Below are 17,681 nucleotides of genomic sequence, written 5' to 3'. Positions count from 1 at the left end.
TATATAAGCCACCCCTCCTCAGGGACAAGGGTTCGCACCCCCTGTAACACACACGCATATAATCCAGTCGACCGCCTCCGGGCTCCGAGACGCAGGGCTGTTACTTCCTCTGAGAAGGGCCCGAACTCGTAAAACTCGTGTGTACAACTCCTCCATAGCTAGGATCTTGCCTCTACATACCTACCCCCCAGTCTACTGTCAGACTTAGAACCATGACAGTTGGCGCCCACCTTGGGGCCGGTGTCTTAGCGACTTGTTGGAGAAGTTGCGATATTTCCGATCCCCATCAACATGGTTTCGGGCGGAGGTTTGGCCGATGGCCGCGAGATCCGTCTCAGTGCGCTCGTATTCATTGCCGACGACTCCGCTTGGCTCCAAGAAGCGCCACTTGACATCGAGGCGCTCCCCGTCCGTGGGGCAACGCACTTTCACGCGTACATCCGTGGGTCCTCCTACGGCAGCCGTCGACTCAGTATCGGTCGGCTCCTGTGCTGACCTCCCTCCCTGCCGCCTGCCAGAGCAAGCATTCCGGTCGATCGAGGCTTCAGTGGTGGGTGAAGCATGCGGATGCTCGCCAGTCGGCCACCCCCCAAGTCGCGGCAATCGAGCCTGACGAAACTCTCTACGGCCTGTTCGACCTGGCTCTGTAGAGACTGCATTCGAGTGCGACAGCAGCGACCCCGCGGCGGAAGTTTTTTTGGTCAATGGACCACGCAGTCCTCCTGGCTTCACTCGTGAAGACGGAGGCGACGGGGGCGGCAATCCATCGTGTGTTCACGAAGAGTACCGCCCCGAACCCCTCTCTTCGCAACGAAGGGAAGAACTTCGCCGCCGGAACATGGATGCACTTCACACTCCTATCATTGGAGAAACCCCTGAGGCCCAAGCCTTGGAGGAGGCGTGCCTGGCCAACTTGGCTGAGTGCACTCGACTGGAGAACCTCCAGCACGCACTCGACGAGCGTGCTCGGCAGCGTATCCCCGAGTCCAGTCGACGTCAACTTTTTCTGCCTCCGACTTAGGTATACCAAACTCCGATCCAGAATCTCGCAGTTGCGGCCCGAATAGCGGAGTCAATCCAACCTTCCCAGTTAGAAGCTGGTCGAGGTCTGGTGCAGATCCTGGCCTTGTTCCGTGCGGTGGGAGAGCATAATACAGTAGTATCTCAGTCGCGGAATAGGATCCATAGCAGATCCGTGGTTGCAGACATAGTCGAGTCGGCTCACAGCCCGAGATCGCCCCCGAGGCGTGAAGGACGTGAAGACCGGTGAGATCAGTACAGAAACTGCGAGCAGTATGATCACCGACTCGATCAGGATGATCGTCGTCGAGTGCCCATGCCTCCCCCTAGGAGTGGGTCATACGTGCCTCAGCAGCATGATGACAGACGTCCTCACAGTGGTGGGCGAAGGATTCCAGTTGACCCTGGGAGCCGGGCTTTGACGCGAGATCTATTCTCGTTCAGGGTCTGGTCGACAGAAACGGAGCTCACAGAGAGGGTCATAACAGATATTTCCCAACCAGCATTAGGGTACATGTCTCAGGTCCAGAGTGCTTCAGCAGAGCCATCAGGGCTGTGGTGGTTCCTCCCAACTTCAGGTTGGCGACTGGAGTCAGTAAGTTCACTGGCGAGTCCAAGCCTGATACTTGGCTTGCGGATTATCGAGTGGCTGTACAGATTGGTGGTGGCAATGATGAAGTGGCCATGAAGCACCTTCCTTTGATGTTGGAGGGCTCAGCCAGAGCGCGGCTGAATCAGTTAGTGACTGGTAGTATTTATACTTGGGAAGATCTTGCCCGAGTATTTGTCAGAACATTTGAAGGTACTTGCAAACGGCCGGCAGGGCTGACGGAATTACAGTGTTGCGTTCAGAAACCGAATGAAACTTTGAGGGATTATATCCAGAGATGGATCACATTGCACCACATAGTGGAGAATATGTTTGATCACCAGGCAATTTGTGCCTTCAAAGAAGGCGTCAAGTATCGGGAGTTGCATCTGAAATTCGGTCGAACATGAGATATGACTCTGACTCGGATGATGGAGATTGCCACCAAGTACGCCAATGGTGAATAAGAAGACGGACTCCGGAGTGGCAAGCACAAAACAGTCGCCCACGAAATCGGAGGAGGGAACTCCAGTCGGAAGCAGAAGCGCAAGGCCGAGCTAGCCGCTCCTGTTGAAGCCTTAGCCGTGACTCAAGGAAAGTTCAAAGGGAAACCCAAAGGGCCGTGGAACCCCAAGAAAGTAAAAGATCAAGATGGAAATGATGTGCTAGATTTACCATGCCACATTCACACCAAAAAAAGATGAAGAGGGTAATTTCATTTACCCAAAGCATACCACTCGATAGTGTCGACTCCTAATCCAGCAATTCCGAGAGAAACAACCCAAGGAAAAGGAGAAGGAATCAGTCAAAGTTGAGGATGAGGAGGAGGACGATGATTGTTACCCCCACGTCAATTCCACTCTGATGATTTTCGCTGACGTTGAGAGTAAGAGTCGACTGAAAGTCATCAACAGAGAAGTGAACATGGTCGCTCCGGTGACACCCAGTTATTTGAAATGGTCTCAGACTGCCATTACATTCGACCAGTCCGATCACCCAGCGCACATAGCCACCCCTGGGAGGCAAGCGCTGGTGGTCGACCCCATAGTCAAAGGCACTCGATTGACTAAGGTTGTGATGGATGGTGGCAGTGGTCTGAATATACTATATGCAGAGACGTTGAAAGGAATGGGCATTCCAATGTCCAAACTCAACGAAAGTAATATGAGTTTCCATGGAGTTATTCCTGGCAAGAAGGCCGCGTCACTCGGTCAGATCGCCCTTGATGTAGTTTTCGGTGATTCCAAGAATTACCACAAAGAAAAGTTGACATTTGAAGTTGTGGATTTCCAGAGTGCTTATCACGCTATTCTAGGCAGGCCAGCTTATGCACGTTTTATGGCTCGACCATGTTACGTGTACCTCAAATTGAAGATGCCTGGTCCTAAAGGGGTGATCACTATCACTGGCAGTCGAAAGAAGGCAGAAGAGTGCTTCCAGAAGGGCTCAAAGATCACCGATGCACAGATGGCAATAGTGGAGTTGCAGGTGTATCAAAAAATGCAGATCCGAGTGATTTGTTGTGAGCTAAGAAGCCTGCCACTGATTCAGCGTTCCAGTCGTCTAGTGAAACGAAGCCGATTCATATTCATCCAACGGATCCCAATGCTGCTCCGACTCACATTTCAGCAACACCCGACTCCAAATAGGAAGAAGCGCTCATTCAGTTCCTCCGTGAGAACTGGGACATCTTTGCATGGAAACCTTCTGACGTGCCAGGTGTTCCCAGGGGACTGGCTGAGCATCATTTGCGAGTCGACCCAAAGGTGAAACCAGTCAAAGAACATCTTCGACGGTCCGCCGTACAGAAGAGGAAGGCAATCGGTGAAGAAGTGGCTCGGCTTCTGGCAGCTGAGTTTATCTGAGAGATTTAGCACTCCGAGTGGTTAGCTAATGTTGTTATGGTCCCAAAGAAGGATGACTCACTTCACATGTGCATCGACTTCAAACATATCAATCGGGCCTGCCTGAAAGATCACTTTCCTCTTCCTCGCATCGACCAAATAGTCGACTCGACTGCGGGGTGTGAGCGTTTGTCCTTTTTGGACGCTTATTCCGGGTATCATCAGATCCGTCTGTATGGACCCGATGAGATAAAAACAGCTTTCATCACCCCATTTGGGTGCTTCTATTATTTCACTATGCCATGCGGTTTGAAGAACGCCGAAGCCACATTCATGAGGATGATCCAGAAGTGTCTGCTCACTCAAATCAGTCGGAATGTGGAAGCATACAAGGATGACATTGTGGTCAAGTCACGAAAAGGTTCCAACCTACTGGCTGACCTTGCTGAAACCTTTGCCAACCTCAGGAGGTATGATATCAAGCTTAATCCATCAAAGTGCACGTTTGGAGTTCCAGGCGGAAAATTACTCGGTTTTCTTGTTTCCGAATGGGGGATCGACACTAACCCAGAGAAAGTGGGTGCCATACTCCGGATGAAACGCCCTGTGCATGTGCATGATGTCCAAAAGCTTACTAGTTGTCTGGCCGCCCTAAGTCGATTCATTTCTCTCCTCGGTGAAAAGGCACTGCCTCTTTACCGACTGATGAAGAAGTCAGATAAGTTCGAGTGGACTCCTGAAGCTGATGCAGCATTTGCAGAGCTCAAAGCCCTGCTTTCCACCCAGTCGGTGCTTGCTCCTCCAATCAGCAACGAGCCTTTACTGCTTTACATTGCAGCCACTGGGCAAGTCGTCAGTACAGTACTTACGGTCGAGTGGGAAGAGGAAGGAAAAGCTTACAAAGTTCAGCACCCAGTATACTATGTCTCTAAAGTTTTGACTCCATCAAAGCAAAGATATCCACATTATCAGAAGCTTGTTTATGGGATTTATATGACCATGAAGAAGGTTGCACATTACTTCTCTGATCACTCCATTACAGTCGTCAGCGACGCTCCATTATCAGAGATTCTGAACAATAGAGGTGCAACTGGTCGAGTGGCAAAGTGGGCAATTGAACTCCTTCCCTTAGATATCAAGTTCGAGGCAAAGAAAGCTATCAAGTCCCAAGAAATAGCAGATTTCCTCGCCGAGTGGATTGAACAACAACTGCCGACTCAAGTTCACTCGGAGCACTGGACCATGTTCTTTGATGGTTCCAAGATGCTGAATGGTTTCGGTGCTGGGGTGGTACTAGTATCCCCCCGAGGAGACAAGCATAGATATGTCCTCCAGATTCACTTTGATTCCTCCAATAACGAAGCAAAATATGAAGCACTCTTGTATGGGTTGCGTATGGCCATCTCACTCGGCGTCCTCCGCCTCATGGTTTATGGTGACTCAGAATTGGTAGTCAATCAAGTGATGAAGGAGTGGGATGTCAGAAGCCGAGCCATGACTGGTTACTACAACGCGGTGAGGAAGTTGGAAAAGAAGTTTGAGGGGTTAGAACTCCATCATGTACCCCGACTGAAAAATCAACCAGCAGATGATTTGGCAAAGATAGGCTCCAAGAGAGAAGCTATTCCCAGTAATGTGTTCCTGGAGCATATTCATGCACCTTCAGTTCAAGAGGATCCCTTCGCTGAAGAGCCCCCGCAGCCTAGGAGTGCCACAGATCCGATTGAAGTCGACATCCCAGCTGTGGTCGACTTGATCATGGAGGTGTTGGTCATCACTCCCGACTGGACAGTGGCATACATTGCATATATCCTTAGGAAAGAGCTCCCAGAGGATGAAGAAGAGGCTCGACAGATTGTCCATCGATCCAAGGCCTTTACTATAATAAGATGACAACTGTTCCAAGAAAGTGCAACTGGGGTCAGCCAGAAATGCATAACACCAGAAGAAGGCCGAGTGATCCTCCACGACATCCATTCGGGGACCTGTGGTCACCATGCGTCCTCTCGGACCATCGTGGCTAAAGCATACCGAGCTGGATTTTATTGGCCACGAGCAAATGAAATGACGAAAGATATAGTCGACAGATGTGAAGGCTGCCAGTTCTACTCCAATATGTCGCACAAACCTGCATCAACCCTGAAGACCATTCCACTCGTCTGGCCCTTTGCTGTTTGGGGATTGGACATGGTTGGTCCACTGAGGACAGGTAGGAGCGGCTTCACTCATGTGCTTGTAGTAGTCGACAAGTTTACCAAATGGATCGAAGCCAAGCCTATTAGGAATCTTGAAGCTAGTACTGCTGTCACCTTCATCAGAGAGTTGATTTTATGATATGGGGTTCCGCACAGCATCATCACTGACAATGGATCGAACTTCGATTCTGATGAGTTCAGAACCTTCTGCGCCTCACAAGGCACACGAGTCGACTATGCTTCAGTCGCCCATCCCCAGTCGAATGGACAAGCAGAAAGAGCAAATGGCCTGATTCTCAAAGGACCGAAACCCCGACTGATGCGAGATCTCAAGCACACAGCAGGCGCCTGGGTTGATGAACTTCCATCAGTTCTCCGGGGGTTGAGGACAACTCCCAATCGGTCGAGTGACCGAACTCCATTCTTCTTATTCTACGGGGCTGAAGCTGTTCTACCAAGTGACTTGCTTCATAATGCACCACGAGTTGAGCTCTTCTCTGAAGATGAAGCAGAACAAGCTCGGCAAGACGCAGTTGACCTCCTAGAGGAGGAAAGAGAGATGGCCTTGATCCGGTCGACCATTTATCAGCAAGACTTGCGTCGATTCCACGCTAGACACGTGAAGGGTCGAGCCTTTCAAGAGGGTGGTTTGGTTCTTCGAGTGGATCAGCAGAAACCACACAAGCTCGCCCGGCTTGGGAAGGTCCCTTCATTGTCACCAGAGTGCTCCACAATTGAGCATACCACCTTTATGATGCCGAGCATAAGAAGGACGAGCCACGGGCTTGGAATGCGGAGCTGCTCCGCCCCTTTTATACTTAAGTACTCGTTCGAATAAAATGTAACAAGAAATACCTTTGTAATTTCTTTATCAAAGACAAGAGCTTTACAGTCCTCTTGAACGATTGTTGTTGCTTTTATTTTCGTCTGAAATCCCCCAGTGGGTGACTTAGTCGCGAATCCGGTTCGCCTAAGTTCAAAAGAAAATCCTACCGAGTGGTGAGCAAGCCTCTCACTCGGAGGCTTAGTTGCGAATCCGTTTCGCCTAAGTTTAAAAAATCCTACCGAGTGGTGAGCAAGCCTCTCACTCGGGGGCTTAGCTGCAGTCCAGTACTCGCCTAAATTTGCAAAATCCTACCGAGTGATGAGCAACCCTCTCACTCGGGTGCTTAGCTGCAGTCCAGTACTCGCCTAAGTTCAAAAAATCCTACCGAGTGGTGAGCAACCCTCTCACCCGGGGGCTTAGCTGCAGTCCAGTACTCGCCTAAGTTTAAAAAATCCTACTGAGTGGTGAGCAAGTCCCTCACTCGGGGGCTTAGCTGCAGTCCAGTACTCGCCTAAGTTTGAAAAATCCTACCAAGTGGTGAGCAAGCCTCTCACTCGGGGGCTTAGCTGCAATCCAGTACTCGCCTAAGTTTGTAAAATCCTACCGAGTGATGAGCAACCCTATCATTCGGGGGCTTAGCTGCAGTCCAGTACTCGCCTAAGTTTGTAAAATCCTACCGAGTGATGAGCAACTGTAACACCCCGGATATGATTTACCTAATACGTAATCCAACTCTTGCCGTTTCCGGCGTTAAGTTATTTTATTCTCTCGGGTTCGGGTTTTTGTCTCCGTGTGTTGTTGTCGTTATCATGCATCTCATATCATGTCATCATGTGCATTGCATTTGCATACGTGTTCGTCTCATGCATTCGAGCATTTTCCCCGTTGTCCGTTTTGCATTCCGGCGCTCCGTTCTCCTCCGGTGGTCATTTCTACTTTTCTTTCGCATGTGGGGATTAAACATTTCCGGATTAGACCGAGACTTGCCAAGTGGCCTTGGTTTACTACCGGTAGACCGCCTGTCAAGTTTCGTACCATTTGGACTTCGTTTGATGCTCCAACGGTTAACCAAGGGACCGAGAAGGCCTCGTGTGTGTTGCAGCCCAACACCCCTACATTTTGGCCCAAAACCCACCTAAACCCTGTCCATTATCTAGAGCAGTCGATCACAATCGCGTGGCCGAAAACCACACCTCATTTGGACTCTCCTAGCTCCCTCTATGTCTATAAATACACCACCCTCTCGAAATTCCAGATCCCCTCCTTCCAAACCCTAGATCCACCACCTCGCGCCGCGCCGGACACGTCCGGTCCGGCCGGACGAAGTTGCGCCGCCGCCCCGCACCAGTGGCGTAGCGCCATGTGGCGCCTCACCGCCCCCACGCCGCCGGCCTGCTTGGCCCATCGCCGGCCCCCGAGGCCCGCGCGCCCGAGCCGCCGCACCTCGCCTGCCGGCCTGCCTCGCCTCCCCGAGCCGCCGCACCTCCACCTCCGGCCTCCGCGCCACCGACTCCGGCGATCGCCGTCGCCGCCACCAAGCCCCCGCGCCGGTGCAGCTCCAGCCGAGCGCCGCCCGCCGCCGTCCGCCGCCCCCTCGTCGTCCGCGCCGCCTCCCAAGTCCGGCAAGTCCGGCCGCCGCGCCTCCCAAGTCCGGCAAGTCCGGCCACCGCGTCGACATCTCCGGCGAACCTCGGCAGCCGCACCGCTGCTACAGTGCTCCCGGGCCGGATCTAGATCTATTTGGACGGTTGACTTTTGCCCCGAAACCCTAGCTATTTTGCGTTTTTCATCATGTTGTATCTCCGCATCCGTAGCTCCGTTTTGGTCATATAGCATATCAAAATGTTCATCTCAGAGAGTACATCATTTCATCTCATTGCATCATTTTCATTTGAGTTCATCTTGATGCCCGAAATGCTGTTGGAAGAATGCTATTTGGGATAATTGTCAGATCTGCTGCTCCAATTAGCTATTTGTCATTTTTGCCATGATTATTGTGTGCATGATATGCCCAGGAGCTCTACATGTGTTTTGTCATATGCTTTGTCATCTTTCCAGTGGTGCCATCCATGTTTTTTTGTGATGAGTGTGGTGACTAGATCAAGCTTGCACAGTGGTGCATTCGTTAATGCTGATTTCAAGGACTTAGCAATTCCACAAAGTCCTTGATCTGTTTATCTCAATATGCCATATGTTCATGTTGTTTCCTAGTGATCCGTGCCTCTTTTGAGGATGATTAGTAAGGATGTTTTGTTAATCTTGTAGTGCTCTATGCATCCATGTCTTTGTTTTCAATTATGGAGCAACCTAGGTTGAGTCAATCGAGCTCTACTTTTGCTATTTCGTGAATCTGGGCAGATTGTCTACTTGTTAGCGATTTTGCCGAGGATGTTGTAGTCGATCCGTGCATGCTATGTTATTGTTCTTGCCATGTCTAGCTTGTATAATGTGTATTATTGATGGGTGTATGCTTATATTGTCATGACTTGCTCTGTAGTGAGTGCATCGAGCTCATAAACATGCCTACTTGATATCTGATTTGCATGCTCCAGTTTTTCACTAAGTCTGTGATCTGATTATGTTTTTGCCATGTTCACATGTTTGCAAATGTATTTTCTGATCCCTTTTGGCTCAAGGTCACTAAGGGACTTTTGTTAAGCTCTTTGAGTAGCTCCATGCCATGCTTTCTTTTCCATGTTCAGGCCCTGTAGCATATAGTTTTCATGCTCCAAAGTGTGCTACTTGATCTGAAATTCCAGACAAGTGTTAATTTCACAAAGTCTTAAATCTGTTTACCAAATGCATTTTTTCCATGCTTGTTTGAACCTGTTAATGGATGAATTGGCCGTAGCTCAGTGTTCATCTTTTGTTTAGCATCATGAATGGATCCCTGCCATGTATTTTGATGCCATGTTTGAGTGCTGTAGCATGTTCATCTTGTTGCATTTAGATGGCTACTTGCTGTATGTCGCAGATCATTGTCATAATTGAATTGCTTGCCATTTCCAAACCGTCACTCCGATTCCGGTGATCTTTATATCGTTTTCAAGAGATTTCATCTCACCTTTCCAGTGGCACACTTGGAATTCCAAGTTGAGGCCAGGTTCATTCATTCCTTATCAAATCTTGCATATGCATCGCATATCGCATCCCGCATAGCATACCATGTTTGCATCATGATGTTTGAGCTTTGCACGTGGTTGATTGTGCTCCATTTGCTTGTTTGTCTCGTTTGGGTAGAGCCGGGAGACGAGTTCGCTAACGAGGAGCCCGTTTAGTTTGCTTTCGAGGATCCAGTCAACTTTGACAACTTTGCAGGCAAGATGATCATACCCTCGAAATCACTACTATCTTTGCTTTGCTAGATGCTCGCTCTTTTGCTATGCCTATGCTACGATGCCTACCACTTGCTTATCATTCCTCCCAAATTTCCATGTCAAACCTCTAACCCACCATGTCCTAGCAAACCGTTGATTGGCTATGTTACCGCTTTGCTCAGCCCCTCTTATAGCGTTGCTAGTTGCAGGTGAAGATTGGAGACCGTTCCTTGTTGGAACATTATTTACTTATTGGGATATCATTATATTATCTTGTTATCTTAATGAATCTATATATTTGGTAAAGGGTGGAAGGCTCGGCCTCTCGCCTAGTGTTTTGTTCCACTCTTGCCTCCCTAGTTTTCCGTCATATCGGTATTATGTTCCCGGATTTTGCGTTCCTTACGTGGTTGGGTTATAATGGGAACCCCTTGATAGTTCGCCTTGAATAAAGCTTTTCCAGCAATGCCCAACCTTGGTTTTACCATTTGCCACCTAGCCTCTTTTTCCCTTGGGTTTCCGGAGCCCGAGGGTCATCTTATTTTAAACCCCCCCGGGCCAGTGCTCCTCTGAGTGTTGGTCCACCTGTCAGCTGCCGGTGGCCACCAGGGGCAACTCTGGGCTGGCCTACCCGTACCTAAGACAATCTGAGTGTGCCCTGAGAACGAGATATGTGCAGCTCCTATCGGGATTTGTCAGCACATTCGGGCGGTGTTGCTGGATTTGTTTTAACTTGTCGAAGTGTCTTGTAGAACCGGGATATCGAGTCTGATTGGAATGTCTCGGGAGAAGGTCTATTCCTTCGTTGACCGTGAGAGCTTGTCATGGGCTAAGTTGGGACTCCCCTGCAGGGATTTGAACTTTCGAAAGCCATGCCCGCGGTTATGGGCAGATGGGAATTTGTTAATGTCCGGTTGTAGATAACTTGAACCGTAACTTAATTAAAATGAATCAACTGTGTGAGTTACCGTGATGGTCTCTTCTTGGCGGAGTCTTGGAAGTGAACACGGTGTTGGAGTAATGCTTGACGCAGGTTGTTCTCCCTAGTTGTTCGTTCGCGCTTCGCCTTCTCTTCTCGCTCTCTTTTGCGAACAGGTTAGCCACCATATATGCTAGTCGCTTGCTGCAGCTCCACATATTTACCTTGCCTTACCTATAAGCTTAAATAGTCTTGATCGCGAGGGTGCGAGATTGCTGAGTCCCTGTGGCTCATAGTTTACTTCCAAACCAGATGCAGGGCCTGATGACTCCGTTCCAGATGACGCGCTTGAGCTCAAGTGGGAGTTCGACAAGGACTCACGCCGTTACTATGTTTCTTTCCCTGATGACCAGTAGTGGTGCCCAGTTGGGGCGATCGGGACCGTGTCGCATGTTGGGTTGATCTTTTATTTTGGCTCCATAGTCGGGCCATGAGTGATTGGATGATGTAATGTTATTTATGTACTTTGATTGACGTGGCGAGTGTAAGCCAACTATGTATCTCCCCTTTTATTATCTATATTTTACATGGGATGTTGTGAAGATTGCCTAACTTGCGACATTGCTTTCAATGTGGTTATGCCTCTAAGTCGTGCCTCGACACGTAGGAGATATAGCCGCATCGAGGGCGTTACACCTCTCACTCGGGGGCTTAGCTGCAGTCCAGTACTCGCCTAAGTTTAAAAAATCCTACCAGTGGTGAGCAAGCCTCTCACTCGGGGGCTTAGCTGCAGTCCAGTACTCGCCTAAGTTTGTAAAATCCTACTGAGTGGTGAGCAACCCTCTCACTTGGGGGCTTAGCTGCAGTCCAGTACTCGCCTAAGTTTGCAAAATCCTACCGAGTGGTGAGCAACCCTCCCACTCGGGGGCTTAGTTGCAGTCCAGTACTCGCCTAAGTTCATAAAATCCTACCGAGTGGTGAGCAACCCTCCCACTCAGGGGCTTAGCTGCAGTCCAGTACTCGCCTAAGTTTGAAAAATCCTATCGAGTGGTGAGCAAGCCTCCCACTCGGGGGATTAGCTGCAGTACAGTACTCGCCTAAGTTTATAAAATCCTACCGAGTGGTGAGCAACCCTCCCACTCGGGGGCTTAGCTGCAGTCCAGTGCTCGCCTAAGTTTGCAAAATCCTACTGAGTGGTGAGCAATCCTCCCACTCGGAGGCTTAGCTGCAGTCGAGTACTCGCCTAAGTTTGTAAAATCCTACCGAGTGGTGAGCAAACCTCCCACTCGGGGGCTTAGCTGCAGTCTAGTACTCTCCTAAGGTTTGAAGTTTGTCCTTATCCTCAAGGATGACGAGGTGCAGGTCGACTACAACCTTCTCCTTCGGAGCTGCACCACAAATACAACATACGCTCCATCACCATCCGCAAGGATGACGAGGCACATGTCGACTACAACCTTCTCCTTCGGAGCAGCGCCACAAATACAACATACGCTCCACCACCATCCGCAAGCACGACGAGGTGCGGGTCGACTGCAACCTTCTCCTTTGGAGCCACACAACAAATATAATGTGCACTCCATCCCCATCCGCAAGGACGACGAGGTGCAAGTCGACTACAACCTTCTCCTTCGGAGCTGTGTCACAAATACACTGTGCGCTCCATCCCCATCCGCAAGGACGACGAGGTGCAGGTCGACTACAACCTCCTCCTTTGGAGCCGCACCACAAATACAATGTGCGCTCCATCCTCATCCGCATGGACGACGAGGTGTGATACATCTCCAACGTATCTATAATTTTTGATTGCTCCATGCTATATTACCTACTGTTTTGGCCTATATTGGGCTTTATTTTCCACTTTTATATTATATTTGGGACTAACCTATTAACCGGAGGCCCAGCCCAGAATTGCTGTTTTTTTGCCTATTTTAGTGTTTCAGAGAAACAAAATATCAAACGGAGTCCAAACGGAATGAAACCTTCGGGAACGCGATTTTCTCACCAGATAAGACCCGGGAGACTTGGACCCTCCATCAAGAAAGCCACGAGGCGGTCACGACGGAGGAGGGCGCCCCCTAGGGCGTGCCCCCTGCCTCGTGGGCCCCTCAAAGCTCCACCGACGTACTTATTCCTCCTATATATACCTACGTACCCCCAAACGATCAGATATGGAGCAAAAAACCTAATTCCACCGCCGCAAATTTTTGTATCCACGAGATCCCATCTTGGGGCCTGTTCCAGAGCTCCGCCGGAGGGGGCATCGATCACGGAGGGCTTCTACATCATCATCCAAGCCCCTCCGATGAAGTGTGAGTAGTTTACTTCAGACCTACGGGTCCATAGTTAGTAGCTAGATGGCTTCTTCTCTATTTTTGGATCTCAATACAATGTTCTCCCCCTCTCTCGTGGAGATCTATTCGATGTAATCTTCTTTATGCGTGTGTTTGTTGAGACCGATGAATTGTGGGTTTATGATCCAGTCTATCTATGAATAATATTTGAATCTTCTCTGAATTCTTTTATGTATGATTGGTTATCTTTGCAAGTCTCTTCGAATTATCAGTTTGGTTTGGCCTACTAGATTGGTTGTTCTTGCCATGGGAGAACTGCTTAGCTTTGGGTTCGATGTTGCGGTGTCCTTTCCCAGTGACAGAAGGGGCAGCATGGCACGTATTGTATTATTGCCATCGAGGATAACAAGATGGGGTTTTTATCATATTGCATGAAACTATCCCTCTACATCATGTCATCTTGCTTAAGGCATTACTCTGTTTTTAACTTAATACTCTAGATGCATGCTAGATAGCGGTCGATGAGTGGAGTAATAGTAGTAGATGCAGGCAGGAGTCGGTCTACTTGTCTCGGTCGTGATGCCTATATACACGATCATACCTAGATATTCTCATAACTATGCTCAATTCTGTCAATTGCTCAACAGTAATTTGTTCACCCACCGTAGAATACTTATGCTCTTGAGAGAAGCCACTAGTGAAACCTATGGCCCCCGGGTCTCTTTCTCATCATATCAATCTCCATCACTTTATTATTGCTTTGCTTTTTTTACTTTGCCTTTTACTTTTCACTTTGCATCTCTATACCAAAAATACCAAAAATATTATTTATCATCTCTATCAGACCTCACTTTCATAAGTGACCGTGAAGGGATTGACAACGCCTAAGCGCGTTGGTTGCGTTGAGCTATTGTTTTTGTGTAGGTACGAGGGACTCGCGCGTAGCCTCCTACTGGATTGATACCTTGGTTCTCAAAAACTGAGGGAAATACTTACGCTACTTTGCTGCATCATCCTCTCCTCTTCGGGGAAATCCAACGCAGTGCTCAAGAGGTAGCAAGAAGAATTTCTGGCGCCGTTGTCGGGGAGTCTGCGCAAAATTCAACATACCAAGTACCCATCACAATCCCTATCTCCCGCATTACGTTATTTGCCATTTGCCTCTCGTTTTCCTCTCCCCCCAATTCACTCTTGCCGTTTTATTCGCCCTCTCTCTCGCTATCCTCCCTTTCTTTCTCTATTCACCTCTTTTTGCCTGCTTGCTTTTTGTTTGCTTGTGTGTTAGTTTGCTTGTTTGTCGCGATGGCTCAAGATAATACCAAATTGTGTGACTTCACCAATACCAACAATAATGATTTCCTTAGCACTCCGATTGCTCCTCTTACCGATGCTGAATCTTGTGAAATTAATGCCGCTTTGCTGAATCTTGTCATGAAAGATCCGTTCTCCGGCCTTCCTAGTGAAGATGCAGCTACCCATCTTAATAGCTTCATTGATTTGTGTGACATGCAAAAGAAGAAAGATGTCAATAATGATATTGTTAAATTGAAGCTATTTCCTTTTTTGCTTAGAGATCATGCTAAAGCTTGGTTTTCATCTTTGCCTAAAAATAGTATTGATTCATGGAACAAGTGCAAAGATGCTTTTATCTCTAAGTATTTTCCTCCCGCTAAGATCATCTCTCTTAGAAATGATATTATGAATTTTAAGCAACTTGATCATGAACATGTTGCAAAAGCTTGGGAGAGAATGAAATTAATGATAAGTAATTGCCCTACTCATGGTTTGAATTTGTGGATGATTATACAAATTTTTTTATTCCGGATTGAATTTTGCTTCTAGAAATCTTTTGGATTCGGCCGCGGGAGGCACTTTTATGGAAATCACTTTAGGAGATGCTACTAAACTCCTAGATAATATTATGGTTAATTATTCTCAATGGCACATTGAAAGATCCACTAATAAAAAAGTGCATGCGATAGAAGAAATTAATGTTTTGAGTGGAAAGATGGATGAACTTATAAAATTATTTGCTAATAAAAGCATTTCTTCTGATCCTAAAGAATACTAATGAATCTATGGATGTGAATTTTGTTGGTAGGAACAATTTTGGTAACAACGCGTATAGAGGAAATTTCAATCCTAGGCCTTATCCTAGTAATCCCACTAATAATCATGGTAATTCCTACAACAATTCTTATGTAAATTATAATAATATGCCCTCTGATTTTGAATCTAATATTAAAGAATTTATTTCTTAGAAAAAGAATTTTAATGCTATGATTGAAGAAAAATTGCTTAAGATTGATGATTTTGCTAGGAACATTGATAGAATTTCTCTTGAGGTTGATTCTTTAAATCTTAGATCTATTCCTCCTAAGCATGATATCAATGAGTCTCTCAAATCCATGGGAATTTCCATTGATGAGTGCAAGGAAAGAACCGCTAGGACGCGTGCTATGAAAGATGCCTTTATTAAAGCGTGTTCTTCTAGTTGCTACGAAAATAATGGTGAAGATCTAAAAGTAATTGATGTGTCCCCTATTAAATCTTTGTTTTGCAATATTAATCTTGATAATAATGGGACTGAATATGATCCACCTTTACCTAGAAGGAGTTCTAAAAATTCAGAGTATTTAGATCTTGATGGTGAAATTGATAAAAGTGGGATTAAAAGAAATAAAACCCTAGATGATCCTAAACCCACTATATTGGATTTCAAGGAATTTAATTATGAAAATTTATCTTTGATTGATTGTATTTCCTTGTTGCAATCCGTGCTAAATTCTCCTCATGCTTATAGTCAAAATAAAGCCTTTACCGAACATATCGTTGATGCCTTGATGCAATCTTATGAAGGAAAGCTTGAGTTGAAAGTTTCTATCCCTAGAAAACTTTATGATGAGTGGGAACCTACTACTAAAATTAAAATTAAAGATTATGAGTTTTATGCTTTGTGTGATTTGGGTGCTAGTGTCTCTACTATTCCCAAAACTTTGTGTGATTTGCTAGATTTCCGTGATTTTGATGATTGCTCTCTAAACTTGCATCTTGCGGATTCCACTATTAAGAAACCTATGGGAATAATTAATGATGTTCTTATTGTTGCAAATAGGAATTATGTGCCTGTAGATTTTATCGTTCTTGATATAGATTGCAATCCTTCTTGCCCTATTATTCTTGGTAGACCTTTCCTTAGAACGGTTGGTGCAATTATTGATATGAAGGAAGGGAATATTAGATTTCAATTTCCATTAAAAAAGGGCATGGAACACTTCCCTAGAAAGAAAATAGAATTACCATATGAATCTATCATGAGAGCCACTTATGGATTGCCTACCAAAAATGGCAATACCTAGATCTATTCTTGCTTGTTATGCTTAGCTAGGGGCATTAAACGATAGTGCTTGTTGGGAGGCAACCCAATTTTATTTTTATTCCTTGCTTTTTGCTCCTGTTTAGTAATAAATAAATTATTTAGCCTCTGTTTTGGTTGTGTTTTTTTGTTTAATTAGTGTTTGAGCCAAGTAGAACCGTTGGGAAGACTTGGGGAAAGTCTTGTTGAACTTGCTGTAAAAAACAGAAACTTTAGCGCTCACAAGAACTGCTGTCATTTTTATTTGGAGAGTGATATTTAGTTAATTATTTTTTCAGATCATTAATAGGTAAATTCCTCACGTCCAGCAATTTATTTTAGAATTTTTGGGGTTCCAGATCTTGCGCTAGCTACAGATTACTACAGACTGTTCTGTTTTTGAAAGATTCTGTTTTTCGTGTGTTGTTTGCTTATTTTGAGGAATCTATGGCTAGTAAAATACTACCTCCATTCCCAAATACTTGTAATTCTAGGCATTTCAACAAGTGACTACATACGGAGCAAAATGAGTGAATCTACACTCTAAATATGTCTACATACATCCGTATGTAGTAGTCATTTGAAATGTCTAGAAAGACAAATATTTAGGAACGGAGGGAGTAGTTTATAAACCATAGAGAAGTTGGAATACAGTAGGTTTAACACCAATATAAATAAAGAATGAGTTCATTACAGTACCTTGAAGTGGTGTTTTGTTTTCTTTCGCTAACGGAGCTCATGAGATTTTCTACTTTAAGTTTTGTGTTGTGAAGTTTTCAAGTTTTGGGTAAAGATTTGATGGATTATGGAACAAGGAGTGGCAAGAGCCTAAGCTTGGGGATGCCCATGGCACCCCCAAGATAATCTAAGGACACCTAAAAGCCAAAGCTTTGGGATGCCCCGGAGGGCATCCCATCTTTCGTCTACTTCTATCGGTAACTTTACTTGGAGCTATATTTTTATTCACCACATGATATGTGTTTTTCTTGGAGCATCTTTTATGATTTGAGTCTTTGCTTGTTAGTTTACCACAATCATCCTTGCTGTACACACCTTTTGAGAGAGCCATACATAATTTGGAATTTGATAGAATACTCTATGTGCTTCACTTATATCTTTTGAGCTCTATAGTTTTACTCTAGTGCTTCACTTATATATTTTGAGTTTTATAGTTTTGCTCTAGTACTTCACTTATATATTTTAGAGCACGGTGGTGGATTTGTTTTATAGAAACTATTGATCTCTCATGCTTCACTTAGATTGAGAGTCTTAATAACATGGTAATTTTCTTAACAATAATATGCTTGGTATTCATGATTTGT

The sequence above is a fragment of the Triticum urartu genome, chromosome 3A (genome assembly GCF_056163025.1).
Source record: "Triticum urartu cultivar PI428250 chromosome 3A, HENAU_Tu73, whole genome shotgun sequence".
NCBI lineage: Eukaryota > Viridiplantae > Streptophyta > Magnoliopsida > Poales > Poaceae > Triticum > Triticum urartu.
This window is presented reverse-complemented; position numbering follows the sequence as displayed.